General features: G+C 45.2%; 1 protein-coding gene across 7 annotated transcripts in view; it reads left to right on the plus strand.

The window, feature by feature from the left end:
- The first annotated feature begins 149 nt into the window (after positions 1–149).
- ZHX3 (zinc fingers and homeoboxes 3) overlaps positions 150–14,312 on the plus strand; it is a 147,581-nt gene continuing 133,418 nt past the window's right edge. For 5 of the 7 annotated variants that reach the window (XR_009535840.1, XR_009535843.1, XR_009535847.1 and 2 more), the window contains exons 1-2: positions 150–278; positions 632–754. The gene's annotated coding sequence lies outside the window, so the exon portion shown is untranslated. Of the gene's footprint in view, positions 279–631; positions 755–875; positions 907–14,312 lie in introns of those variants that run through there. The other 2 variants (XR_009535844.1, XR_009535848.1) reach the window with 2 other exon arrangements.

A 14,312-nucleotide genomic window follows, 5' to 3' on the forward strand; every position in this document is an offset into this window, starting at 1 on the left:
ATCCGTCTAGACTCCACCTCCCAAAGAGACCCCGCCCCCGCCCAGTCCCCACGCCCAAGGGCGTCCTTTCACCTTATAGAGTGCGCGGCGAGGCCAGGCTCCAGGCTCCGCCCACTCCAGCTCCAGCCCGTCCTGCCCCGCGCTCTAGCGTTCCCCGAAGGAAAGTCCCAGTTGCCCGCCACCAGCCCCACCTCCAGGAGCGGCGGAGAAGCAGAGACTTTCCAGTCGAGCCGACCTAAACCTTCCTGGCTTTGCTCCTAGCTCGCTGTGTGACTTTGGTAAATTCTTTCCCCAATCTGACCCCACTTTTCTACTTTGTCAAAGGGGGTAGCCACCTTGCAGGGTTTTCGAGATTACCTGAAATGACTTTGTGAGGCACCTGGCGCTCAAAAGTCCCCTCTCGGGGGCAGCTTTGACTCCCCCCGCCCCAAGGCTGGACCGGACCCTCGTATTATACACTCACAGAGCCCACAGCTGTAATTTCATATTCGCTTGTCTATTTGATTATTGTCAGCCTCTCTGAATTTGAATTCCGTGAGAACAGGTCTCGTTCATCCTTACACCCCCGTGTCCAGTTCAGTCCTGACATACAGCAGGAGCTCAATAAATGCCCACTCTCCATTCCATCCAGTTGATGCCCTGGTGGAGCGGAAGCGGGGTCAATACCTCCACTGGCCAGCAGAGGACAGGCGATGACCAGCCTTCTCGCCCAGTTGCGCATCCTCTCCGCCGGCAGGCGCCACGAGGGAAACAGGTAAGCCCGGGTTGCGCGAAGATTTGAAGGATCGAGGCTTGGGCCAGGGAATGGTTTTATCCTTTGGATCTGTGGTTGGTGGCTTGTCTGTACCAAAGACGTCTCCCACAACCTGTGAGGATGGCCCCTGCTAAGAAGATGCTCCGAGAAAGGTCAGGAGGTGAGGGAGTTTGCTATAAAGAGGGCGGGAACCCAGGAAAAGCTCGGAGGGGTGGGGCACAATGGCAAAGAGTCAGGCTTAGAAAGTACTGGGCGGTGGGGAGTGAGAAGTGTCCGCTCTTGTTCTGACTCAAGATGACACGACCTGTCTGGAAGTGACTGGCCTCAGTTGTCCTTGCTTTAGCAAAAGTCATTTGGTGTCAGTCCTGAAACCAGGCTGTCTGGCTGGTATCTCAGAAGAGCTCTGATGGGACGGGAGCAAAGCTATTTTAAGGTGGCCAGAGGGCAGAGCCATGCCACAAACATGTCTGTGGAAGCATTGTATATAGCTACTATATTCAGCAGTGAAAAACTGGAAACATCAGGAATCCTTCAAGGGAGGCTGGGAGGGAAGGAAGGACAGATCAGGGGTTATGGCTACAGATGCCACAGTAATGCTACCTCTTTGAGGCTCAATTTCCTCACCTGCAAGATGGAGACAAAATCTACCTTGCAGGATTGTATTGTGGGGATTAAACAGGATGAAGTAAATCAGTGGTTCTCAACCTTGGGTGCACACTGAAGTCACTATGCCCTTGGCAAATACTGATGCCTGGGGTGTGGAAATTAAAAAAAAAAAAAAAAAAACTCTCCAGGTGATTGTAATGTGCAGCAAGGCTGAGAACTACGGAGCTAAATAAAACGCTGCACACAGCGCAGGGCAAACACTAGGTGTTCAACAATGTTTATCACATTAAAAAAAAAATGGAGTACACATTGTTTTCATTGTTCCTTCTTAGAAAAAAAAAAGTTGACATAAAGGTTGTTGCAGAAATTGGATTTCCGACAGGCTTGTTTCCAGAACAATGAATCATCTGGGATTTGATGCTTATGGTGGTGGGGGAGACAGGCAGCCTCTAGTATGACTTGTCCTAACACCCAACTGAAATGTACGAGGCAGGGACCACCCTGTTCTAGCCTGCGGTGTACATCACCATTTCCAAGGCGTCCTTGGAGCGTGCAAGCAGCATGAGCGCTTGTGTAAGCCCATTTCTGGTGTTAAGGATAGAGGCAATTTTCTCCTCTCCCTCACCGGTTGTGGGCAGGGCGGAGGGGCTTACACCACTGTTTGTTTTTTGAGTAACCCATCAGTGTAGGGGGCACTGCCTTCTTCATAGAACTTGGTGACCGTATGTTCTTTAAGTCTCAGACCCAATGATTATTTATTGCTCCCCACTGCTTTCTTGCTGGGTGAACCTGGCATGAAGTGGGAGGACGCATTCACCCAGGCCTGCAGGTGTGGCCACTTGTCATGGGTAGCAAGACTGGCTGCAGGAGTGTCTCCTCAACCACTCCTGGTGGCCCCGTTGAAGGTGGGAAGGGAAGCAAAGGAACCTGCACGGGCTCCCTGCAGGAGGCAGACTCGCAGGTTGGGCGGCAGGCAGTTGAGGTCTGGCCAAGATGGTCAAATTTAGCAAATAAAAATAAAGGATGCCCAGTTAACTTTCAATTTCAGATAAATAACAAAATATTTTTTAGTGTAAGTATGTCCCATGCAATATTTGGGACATACTTATACTAAAAAAAATATTCATTGGCATCTGAAATTCGAATTTCATGGGATATCCTTTGTTTTTACTGGTTGAATCTGGCGCCCCTATAACTGGTCAAACAGCCAAGGAGTACTCAGCACATGGGGTTTGCAACGGCCTCCTGCTTCATGTTGCCACATACAGTTTCCACCTGTCACTGCCCTGCTCCAGAACTACGTGTGGCTCCCAGCTGCTTCCACAGAGCAACTAGGACTCCCTGGCTGCTATGCTGGGCCGTGCTCTTCTGCCAGGCCAGCTGCCCTGCTTGGGCCCTTTCCCACCTCTGCCCCTTCTCATGTTTTCCCTGCCTGGCGTTTCTCCTGCCCATTCCCTGTAGTAATTGCAGACACTTACTGAGCACCTACTGGGTGCAGGCAACATGCTGAGTTTTTCATCTGCATTGTCTCATTTGATTGTCACATAACCTAGTACAGGAGGGACAGTAGTTATCCTCTTTTGCCAGTGAAGGAACTGATGCTCTAAAATGTGATTTTTTTTAAATTGAAGTATAGTTGATTTACAATATTGTGTTAGTTTCAAGTATACAGCAAAGTGATTTGGTTATATATATATATAATTTTTCAGATTCTTTTCTATTACAAGTTATTACAAGATATTGAATATAGTTCCATGTGCTATACAGTAATCCTTGTTGTTTATCTATTTTATATGTAGTAGTGTGTATCTGTTAATCCTATACGCCTAATTTATCCCTCTCCCCCTTTCCCCTTTGGTAATCATAAGTTTGTTTTCTATGTCTGTGAGTCTGTTTCTGTTTTGTAAATAACTTCATTTGTATTATTTTTTAGATTCCACATATAAGTGATATATAATATTTGTCCTCTGTCTGACTAACTTCACTTAGCATGATAATCTCTAGGTCCATCCATGTTGCTGCAATTGGCAATATTTAATTCTTTTTTATGGCTGAGTATACCACATCTTTATCCATTCATCTGTTGATGGACATTTAGGTTGCTTCCATGTCTTGGCCATTGTAAATAGTGCTGCTGTGAACATTGGGGTGCATGTATCTTTTTGAATTAGAGTTTTCATCTTTTCTAGATATATGCACAGGAGTGGAATTGCAGGATCATATGGTAGCTCTATTTTTAGTTTTTTAAGGAACCTCTATACTGTTTTTCATAGTGGCTGCATGAATTTACATTCCCACTAACAGTGTAGGAGGGTTTCCTTTTCTCCAACCCTCACCAGCATTTATTTGGCCATCTGTATGATTCTTTGAAGAAATGTCTATTTAGGTCTTTGGCCCATTTTTTGATTGGGTTGTTTGTTTTTTTGATATTGAGTTGTATGAGCTGTTTCTATACTTTGGAAATTAAGCCCTGTGTCATTTGCAAATACCTTCTCCTAGTCTGTAGGTTGTAAGACATGATTCTCTTTTCTTTTTTTTAAATAAATTTATTTATTTTATTTCTGGCTGTGTTGGGTCTTTGTTGTTGCATGCGGGCTTTCTCTAGTTGTGGCAAGCAGGGGCTACTCTTCGTTGCAGTGTGCACGGTTCTCATTGTGGTGGCTTCTCTTGTTGTGGAGCATGGGCTCTAGGCACGTGGGCTCAGTAGTTGCGGCGCATAGGCTCAGTAGTTGTGGCTCACGGGCTCTAGAGCCCAGGCTCAGTAGTTGTGACGCACAGGCTTAATTGCTCTGCGGCATGTGGGATCTTCCCAGACCAGGGCTCGAACCTGTGACCCCTGCATTGGCAGGCAGATTCTTAACCACTGTACCACCAGGGAAGTCCCAGACACGATTCTTAAAGTGTGGTCCCTGGGCCAGCAGCTGCAACACCACCTGGGAACTTGTTAGAAATGCACACTCTCAGGCCCTACTCCAGACCTACTGAATCAGAAACTCTGAGGGTGGGGCCCAGCAATCTGTATGTGAATAAACTCCCTTCCCCCACACCAAAGGGTTTCTAGTTTGCGACCTGTTGTTCTAAGACATGAAGTAACTGCAGGAACCTCCCGTCCAGGCAGAGGTATAGAGGATATAGAGGTGTAGAGGACCGCCAGGCAGGGCATTTATGATCATTCTGAGCCCCATGCCTGGGTGAGGCACTGGAGATGCTGCAGCGATGGCACAGTCTTGGTGGGGGGAGGGAGAAGGGAAAGAAGAAGAACAGACAGGCAGTCAGGCAACTGTGATGTAAGGTAGCAGGATGGGAGGGTCCAGGAAAGTTTTCCCGAGTAGATATCTATCTAAGCCTGAAAAATAAATTGGAATTAGTTAGATGAAGAAGGGTGGGAATGGTGTTACAAGTGTACTGACTAGTTTGTACAGAGGCCGGGCAGAACTACCTGGGGATAGTTCAGTCTTTTTTTTTTTAATTATTATTTATTTATTTTTTGGCTGTGTTGGGTCTTCGTTGCTGCGCGCAGGCTTTCTCTAGTTGCGGTGAGCGGGGACTGCTCTTCGGTGCCGTGCACAGGCTTCTCATTGCGGTGGCTTCTCTTGTTGCAGAGCACGGGCTCTAGGCCCGCGGGCTTCAGTAGTTGTGGCACTCGGACTCAGTAGTTGTGGCTCACGGGCTCTAGAGCGCAGGCTCAGTGGTTGTGGCGCACGGGCTTAGTTGCTCCGCGGCATGTGGGATCTTCCCGGACCGGGGATCAAACGGTGTCCCCTGCACTGGCAGGCGGATTCTTAACCACTGGACCACCAGGGAAGTCTGATAGTTCATGACGGAAGCTGTGACAGTGTGAGTGGGGGGGGGGAAATCAGATAGTGTGTTTGTTGGGGGAGGGAGTGCGGGGTCCTCTGCCCTCAAAGCAAAGGAAGAAGCTTTAATGGGTATTGAGAAAAAGCCCTCCGGCTTCCATGTGGAGCGGGCACTAGGGAAGATAGTAGGGGAAGGGAGGGCGGCGAGGAGAGACCCAGGGGGTGTCAGGCCTTCCGTCGCCCCTAGATCCAGCCTGCTTCTGACCTCCAAGGCAGCTGCAGAGACTCAGCCCCCAATAACAGCTTTGGGCAGGTGGAGTTGCAGCAACCAAGGACTGCTCCTTCCGGGGCTCAGGGGTGGGGCTGGGGAAGCAGCCCCACCAGACCCCGCCCACCACTACCGGCCCTCCCCCCATGGTCCGCCCCCATCGCCGGCCTCGCCCCCAGACTCAGCCCCTCCTGCAGCTGTTGGCTGGAGGAAGCCAGATTCTGGGCTGCGATCTGGGTTGCTTTTCCCTTCCTTGTTCTCTATCCCTGCTGATGTGGCTAAGGCTGCGGTGCTACTGGGGCCTCTTCTCCCAGGCCCTTCAGGGATAGGCTCTGGATGCGGTCAGGGATCCCTAGGCTGGAGGGCAGGGGACTTCCGTTGCTGTCCTCTACTCCTGCCAACCAAGCCGTTGGTGCCAGTCGAGGACTGGCCCGACCTGGCCAGGTTGCCTGGCAGTGTGGGCTGCGGCTGGGCAGTTCCCCGCTCCAACTGTCCTTCCCGGAAAAACGTCAGTTTGACCGAACTCTTTTGTGATCCATTTGTGATTTCTAGCCTAGGGAAGAAAACTAAAAGATCATTAACCATTCTATGAAGTGGAGCTGTGTGTTCTAAAATCCCTGCAGGACTTACCAGCTGTCCCATGGGGTGAACCTTCAGCAAGGGGACCTCTTATTTTTCCTCTTTTTATTTAGATATACTTTCTGGCCCCATTCCCCTCCATCTGGCATCCAGAATCATGTCTCGGTATGCTTTTCAATTCAAGGAGGGTCTAGCATGGATGTTCAAAAGATTTAAATTTTGTTCATAAATAGAATGATAATAGATGTCCAAAAATATTGTTTAGAGATCAGTTGATGCTGGGCCTTGAATTATATATAGATGGAGTATGTATGTACAGGAGGGTCAGGCGCAGTGTAAGTGATGAGTGAAGCCGTGGAAGTGGTGAGTGAAACCATGAAAGTGAGTGCAAGGAGATGGCCTGTCTGACCTTGAATATGGGGCAAAACCATCGGCACTGAGGAGCCCTTGATGGTCGCTGAGCAGGAGAGTGACACAGTATTGGTAGTCACTGTGCTAGATCCTTTGTAATGTTATATGCACTGTTCTGCCCACATTGTTCTCTCTACCTGGGCAGTGGTTCCCTCTCCTGTCCCTATAGTTAACTCACTTTTTAGATTCCGACTCCATTGTTCCATCCTCAGGAAAGCTTTCAGTGGCAGAGAGACTCTAAGGTCACCCCCTGTATTCCCACCTCCTGGTGTTCATGCCTTTGTGTAATCCCTTCCTCTTGAGTGTGAGTGGGGCCTTGCTTTCTTTTTTTTTTAAACATCTTTATTGGAGTATAATTGCTTTACAATGGTGTGTTAGTTTCTGCTTTACAACAAAATGAATCAGTTATATATATACATATGTTCCCATATCTCTTCCCTGTTGCGTCTCCCTCCCTCCCACCCTCCCTATCCCACCCCTCTAGGTGGTCACAAAGCACTGAGCTGATCTCCCTGTGCTATGCGGCTGCTTCCCACTAGCTGTCTACCTTATGTCTGGTAGTGTATATATGCTGTGACTTGCTTTTAACCAGTAGAATATAGCAAAGGTAATGGGATGTCACCTCCCATAGTACATTACATCATATAAGAGTCTTGGACTTCCCTGGTGGTACAGTGGTTAAGAATCCACCTGCCAATGCAGGGGACACGGGTTTGAGCCCTGGTCCAGGATGATCCCACATGCTGTGGAGCAACTAAGCCCGCGTGGCACAACTACTGAAGCCCGTGCGCCTAGAGCCCTTGCACCACAACAAGAGAAGCCACCGCAATGAGAAGCCCATGCACCACAACGAAGAATAGCCCCTGCTTGCCTCAACTAGAGAAAGCCTGCGTGCAGCAACAAAGGCCCAGTGCAGCCCAAAATAAATAAATAAATAAATTTACTAAAAAAAAAAAGAGTCTTGCTAGCAGACTAGCCCTGGAGACTCTCCTCGCTCACTTGATGAAGTAAACAGCCCTGTAGAGGAAACAAACATGTCAAGGAGCTCTGCGTGGCCTCTAGAAGCTGACAGTCAGCGAGAAGCCAGGGTCCTCGGTTCTACAGCCACAGGAAAATGAATCCTGCCAACAGCCTGAGGGGGCTTGGAAGCAATTCCTCCCCGGCTGAGTCTCCAGATGAGAACGCAGCCAAGCTGTCACCTTGATTACAGTCTTGTGAGTCCCTAAGGCAGAGACTCAGCTAAGCCATGCTCAGATTCCCGACTCTCACAGAAACTGAGATAATAAATGTATGTTGTTTAAAGCCCTAAGGTGGTAGTGATTTGTTACAGGAATAGCTAACTAATACACCTTCTGGCTAGGTTAAATTTCCCTTACATAGGCTCTCATAACATCATGTGCTTTTTCATCTTACTCTTTTATGGGAACTTTATTTATATATACCATTTGATGAATGCTATGTCTTCATGAGGGTACTTTCTGTTCATCACTGTACCCTAGAGCCTCACTTGGTGCCTGTCACTTAGAATAAGACCTGTAATAAGTATTAGTTGCATGTGTTAGTGAGTGAATGCTCTTATTTAATCTTTACTCAATCTCGTAAAGTGGGAAGCATAGTTACATGTGAAGAAAAGGAAACCAGTTATATTATATGTACTCAAAAGTATACTGAACAAAATGTTATTATCTTATACTTAATAAAATTCTGGTTGTGCATACCACTGTAGCCTAATTTTTAGTATGACTAAAGAATAAATGATTTGGGAGCAGGGTATAGATTACATGGTATGACATCCTTCATGGAGCATTGCATTTGCTGAAAAAGCACAACTATCAAAAATTGCTTCTGGGCTCCTTTGGTTTCCCCAAAGCCTTCTCATAACCCTTACTTATTCTTCTGAAATTCCTGCCCTGTTAAAAATGACAGGCCGTCATCTTCTAATGCTTTGTATGATTCTACCTGTATTCAACGTCACTCTCATAAACTTCATAAACTCTACATCTTCGGCAAGATTGGCACCTTCATTTTGCACCCTGCTTGCATTGGACTCTCAGCGGTCAAAGCCATCTGACAGCGGGATGTCAGTTCGGGTTAGAGCTCTGCTCAGGACCCTCCAATGGCTCCCACCCTCACACCTCCCACCTCTCTGCTGTGCCCTCCCACTACGCTCCCCCCAAGCACTTACTCTGCAGCCACCAGGGTTACCACCTCATGGATGTTTAAGCACACGGGCACACTCCCCCTTGCCCTGGAGGTTTCCTCTGTTCAGAAGGCTCTTTCCCCAGACATCCACGTGACTCGCTCCCTCACCCGCTTAGGAGCACTCAGATGTCACCTTTCTACCGGGACCACTCCCATGCATCTTTCCCTGTTCTGATCTTTTAAAGTAGCACTAACCACCCATGCACATGCTATATACTTGACTTATTTCTGATATTTGATGTTTATCTGTCTCCCCCTTTGAGAATGCAGGCCCTATGGAGATAAGACTCTGGATGTGTCTTCACCGATACATCCCAAGAATGGGGTCTGGTGCATAGTAGGTATCCAATAAAGAAGCCTGGGTGAGAGTCCACATCTTCGATGGTCTTGCCTCCACCTTGGAGTCTCCATCCCGTACTTCTGGCCTGTCTCTCCCGGCCTCTCTCACCGTGCTCTGGACCTTGTGCAGGTGATATGACTTGTTGCCAGTATCTGCCTGACACAGTAGGGCCTTCCTAGGGGGTCAGTGTTTGGATCTTGCTGTATCTCTGCCAAGTCTCCCACTGAATACTAAATTCCATGTTTTTAAATTTCTTTAAGGGCAAGAGAATTCAAGAGGAAGGAGCGAGGAGACAAGAGATGATGCAGGAAGCAGTAGGAGAGGGTGGAAGGGAGAAGACAGTCACGGATTTTCCTGGGGTCCCCACCCAGTCAGCTTTCCAAGCGGCTTGAGGAGCAGCCAGCACTGAGTAAGGGCTGCGTGCCACATATTCTGAGCTGGGTGCCACGTGTCATGAGCTGGGGGCCACATATCGTGGGCTGGAGGGCCACGTGGCAGAAGCAGTCCCGTTAAGTCACGGGACACACAGCCACACTGCTTTGTAAAGCTTGGTGTGTGGAGTATTTTTGTTTTTTACAACCCAGCTGTCTGTGTAATGACTTCCTTTCCTCTGCCTTGTTCACCGAGGTGTCCCTGGACGACCAGCTGAGTCACCACATTCCTTGCAGCTTAAAACACTGGCCTAAGCACAGGGGCCCAGTTCCTTCATGTAGGTGGGACCTTTGAAGGCTGCCAGGGAGTGCCTTGGAAAGACAGGCTACAGATCTCCGGTCTCTCACCTGCACCTCTCCCCAAAAACAGGATTGAAAAAACAAGTGAAAATAGAAATTCCATCTGTTAAACACTAAGGAATGGCCAAAGCCATGTGTCACACACTGAACAATTATTTGTCAGCAACCATGAAGTCTATATCAAATTGAGTGTGGGGAGGGGCGGGGGGCCGGGCACCAAGAATGACATCCATGCCTTCTGTCCTGTTGCTGCATGAAGGGTCAGAAATCCAGGTGAAGAGACTGGGAACTCTCATGCTCAGCTGGCAGAAATGGAAACTTGCTCAGTCCTTCCATAAAATAAGCAAAATAAACAGGCAGTCTTCCCCAAAAGTAAGTATGCATGGGGCAGAGAATTCAGCAATCTTACTCCTTGAAGTATGTTTTAAAGAAAGTTTGCTCAGATACATAAGAAGACAAGATAGGTGAGCAGGAGGCAGAAGTGGTTAGTAAACCATGGTGGAGGCAGACCTTGGAATTCTATACAGCACTGAGAAATGATGAGTTAGATGTACATCCAACAGCATGGATGAAACGTAAAGTGTTAAGTGGGGAAGACAGTAAAAGAGATTTAAAGTACAGTGCTTTTCCAGTTTTACTGAGTTATGACTGATATACAATAAACCCCATATATTTTAAGCGTACAATTTGAATTTTGACATGTGTAGATACCCATGAAACCATCACCACTATCAAGCTACTGAATATATCCATCTCCCCACAAAGTATGAAGTTCAACAGATGTTGAACACCTATTAAGTTAGAAAAAAAAAAGTTCAGCAGTGTGTGTAATATAATCCCATAGTTATAATAACAAAAAATGTTTAGGTACCCTGAAAAAATCTGGAAGCACGTATACCGAACTAAATTGTATTTGTTATTGGGAATCTTGCAAAAGCTGCATGGCCCCATTGCACCTTGCACCTCAGAAACGATCCATACCTGTTAGCCCATATCACGGTCTCCAGGTTTCCAGTGAAGGTTTAACACACTAGAAATTTGTCATTATGGTCCCCTAACTTTGAGTGACTTTATTAAAATGTCACTGAGGCCATCACAATGGACCCTGACAGAAGGGTGCCTGACTTTATCATTCCCCACCCCGACATCAGAGAGCTGTGTCAATAATTTCCTTCAGTTCATCTCCCAGTCATTTTCTCTTATCATCCCTCCAAACAGGAGATATTCCAGCAGTGGGCTGATTGTAGCTGAGGACAAAAGAATGATTCCTCAACTTGTTTTCAAATCCGTCTTTTGTTACTGCTCTTCTCATATCTCATAAGTACAGGAGTGGAGGAAGTCTGTGGGGGCAGGGGCATATTTAGTTTTGTCTGGTTATGGGTTTTATATAAAGGCCATCATTAAGTGTGTGTTCTTTTCTGTCTGGCTTCTTTCACTCCACATTATTTGTCAGAGTCTTCCATGTTGTTGTGTGCAGCTGTAGTTCATTCACTTTTAGTGCAGCACATAGCATTCCATTGGGTGAATATACCACAATTTATTTATCCCGTCAACTACTAATTGACATTTGGGTTGTTTCCAACTTGGGACTATTATAGATAATGCTGCTGTGAACATTTTGGTACGTGTCTACTGCTCTACCTGAGCATGTTTTTCTCTTAGGTATACACTTTGGAGCAGAATTGCTGGGTTATAAGTATGCCTTATGCTTAATTCTGAAAAATAATGCCAAACTGTTTTCCAAAATGATTATACACGTACAGTCCGCCCCAGCAATATATACGAGCTCGCCTTGTACATTCACCAACAGTTCTCACCAGCTGTTGGTACTGTCAGAGTTTGTACTTTTAGCCATCTGGTGGGTCTGTAGTAGTTGCTCACTGTGGTTCATTTTCTTGATTACTAAGGAGGCTAAACACCTTTCATGTTGTTGGCCATTTGGATTTTCTTGATGTGAAGTGAAGAGCCTGTTCTTGCCCACTTTCCTATTGGGCTATCTTTTCATTAGTTATTTATAGTAGTGTTTTTTTTTGGTATATTCTGGATATAAACCCTTTGTCAGTTATATGCATTGCAAATCTTTCTCCTCTGTAGCTTCCCTCTTCACTCTGCTAATAATGTTTCTTGATGAAAGAACCTCTTAACTGTAAAAAAAAAAAGTCCAATTTATCAGTCTTTCCTTTGTGATTAGTGCTTTTTCTGTCTTGTTTAAGAAAAGCTTTTCTACCTTGAGGTCATGAAAATATTATTGTATGTTATCTTCTAAATCTGTGTTGTTCTACCTTACATGTTTAAGTCCATAATCCAACAGAAATTGGTTTTTTGTTTATTGACTAAATTAAGTTAAATTGGAATAACGCATCCCCGATATACACCCATTCATTTACTGAGTTTCTTTTGTGTGTCAGGCCATGTTTATTGTTTTACTTTTCATATTTAGGTCCATAATCCATCAGAAGTTGGCTTTTGAGTATGGTGTGAGATAGGGTTCCAATGTCATTTTTCCCATATGGATATTAAATTGACTCAACACTATTTATTCAAAAGATCATTACCCCACACTGTTCTGCAGTGCTATCTTTATTATTAACCTGGGGTTTTTTTGGGGGGGGGTGTCTCTCTTCTGTCCATTAGTTTTTGTCTACTCTTGTGCCAATACCATACTGTTGTAGTTATTAGAGCTTTATTATAAGTCTTATTAGCTGATAGAGTAAATCTTCCCACCTTGTACTTCTTCAAGAGTATCTTAGATGTTCTTGGCTTTCTGCAGTTTCACATAAATTTTACATTAGAATCATCTTGTCGTGTTCCATATGAAAATCACCTGGGATTTCTTTGACTCTATAGACCAACTGGAGAGAATGATAGCTTTACATTATTGGGTCTTTTCATCTAATTAACACGGTATTTTTCTCCATTATTCATTTATTCTTTAATATCTATTAAAATGTTTGTGGTTTCCGCCATAGAGGTCTTACATGTTTTTTGTAAGATCCACCCCTAGGTACTTGGTTGTTTTTTTTTTTTTTTTTTTGCTATTTCAAAACTATTTTGACTCTTCTTTTCAAAAACTCTTTTCTGATTCTTGCTGGAGTATAGAAATAAGGTTGATTTTGGTATATTGATTTTGCAACCCAGAAGAGAGCCTTCATCAGAACCTGACCATGGTGGCACCCTGATCTCAGACTTCCAGCCTCTAGAACTGTGAGAAATAAATTTCTATTGTTTACAAGCTACCGAGTGCTATTTCGTTATAGCAGCCAGACTAAGACAGTCATTTTTTAGTTCTAAAAGTTTGTTTGAGATTCCTTAGGATTTTCTAGCTACACAATCATGTCATCTTTGAATAAAGATAGTTTTATTTTATTCTTTCCTGTCTTTATGACTTTTTCTTTTTTGCCTTACTGCCCTGGCTAGGACATCTAGTAAAATGTTGATTAGAGGTGGTATTAGCTGATATCCTTGCTCTGTTCCTGACTTTAGGGAGGAAAATGTTCAATATTTTACCATTAAGGATGGTGTTGGGTTTCCCTGGTGGCGCAGTGGATGAGAGTCCACCTGCCGATGCAGGGGACACGGGTTCGTGCCCCAGTTTAAGATCCCACATGCCGCGGAGCAGCTAGGCCCGTGAGCCAGGGGGCTAGGAATGCAAATTGGTTTAACATTTAAATACTACCAACCACATTAACAGCATAAAAGGGAAAAATAATTTGATCATCTGAATAGATGCTGAAAAAGCATCTGATAAAATTCAACATCTACTCACAATAAAACCTCTCAGCAACCTAGGAATAGGAAAGAACTTCTCAATCTGATACAGGGTATGTAAAAACTCTAGAGTTAGCACCATCCTTTTTTTTTTTTTTTGTGGGACGCGGGCCTCTCACTGCTGTGGCCTCTCCCATTGCAGGGCACAGGCTCCGGACGCGCAGGCTCAGCGGCCATGGCTCACGGGCCCAGCCGCTCCGCGGCACGTGGGATCTTCCCGGACCAGGGCACGAACCCGTGTCCCCTGCATCGGCAGGCGGACTCTCAACCACTGCACCACCAGGGAAGCCCTATTTCATTTAATTTTTGAAATCTATTTTCACTGAGTACAAAATTCCTTGGTTGGCAGTTTTCTTCCCCCTGTAAACTTTAAAGATACCATTTTAGTCTTCTGTCTTCTTTTTGATGAGAAGCAGGTTGTCATTCTAATTGTTGTTTCTCTGAAATATGTCTTACTTTTGCTTCTGCCTACTTTTAATTAGTTTGACTATGTTCTTGGCTTTTAGTAGTTTGACTATGTTGTGTCTAAGATGTGGTTTTCTTTATATAGTATTCAATGTATTATTTATTTGCTGAACCTCTCGAACCTATGAATATCTTTCATTAATTTTGAAACATTCTTAACTATCATCTCTTCAAATATTTTTTTCTTTCCACTATCTCTTCTCCTTCTGTGACTCAAATTACTTTTGTTTCTATTTATTTGGGAGTTTATTGGCAATAACTCTAATAAACATGTATGGTTTGTGATTTTACTATGAAATATCAGTTTGATTCAAATATATTAGCAATATTTGGCCTGTAGAGTATCTACGACATTTAAAAAACCCACAAAGTGTTAATTTTGGGCAACCAC

The sequence above is a fragment of the Lagenorhynchus albirostris genome, chromosome 15, assembly GCF_949774975.1.
Source record: "Lagenorhynchus albirostris chromosome 15, mLagAlb1.1, whole genome shotgun sequence".
Taxonomy (NCBI): Eukaryota; Metazoa; Chordata; class Mammalia; order Artiodactyla; family Delphinidae; genus Lagenorhynchus; species Lagenorhynchus albirostris.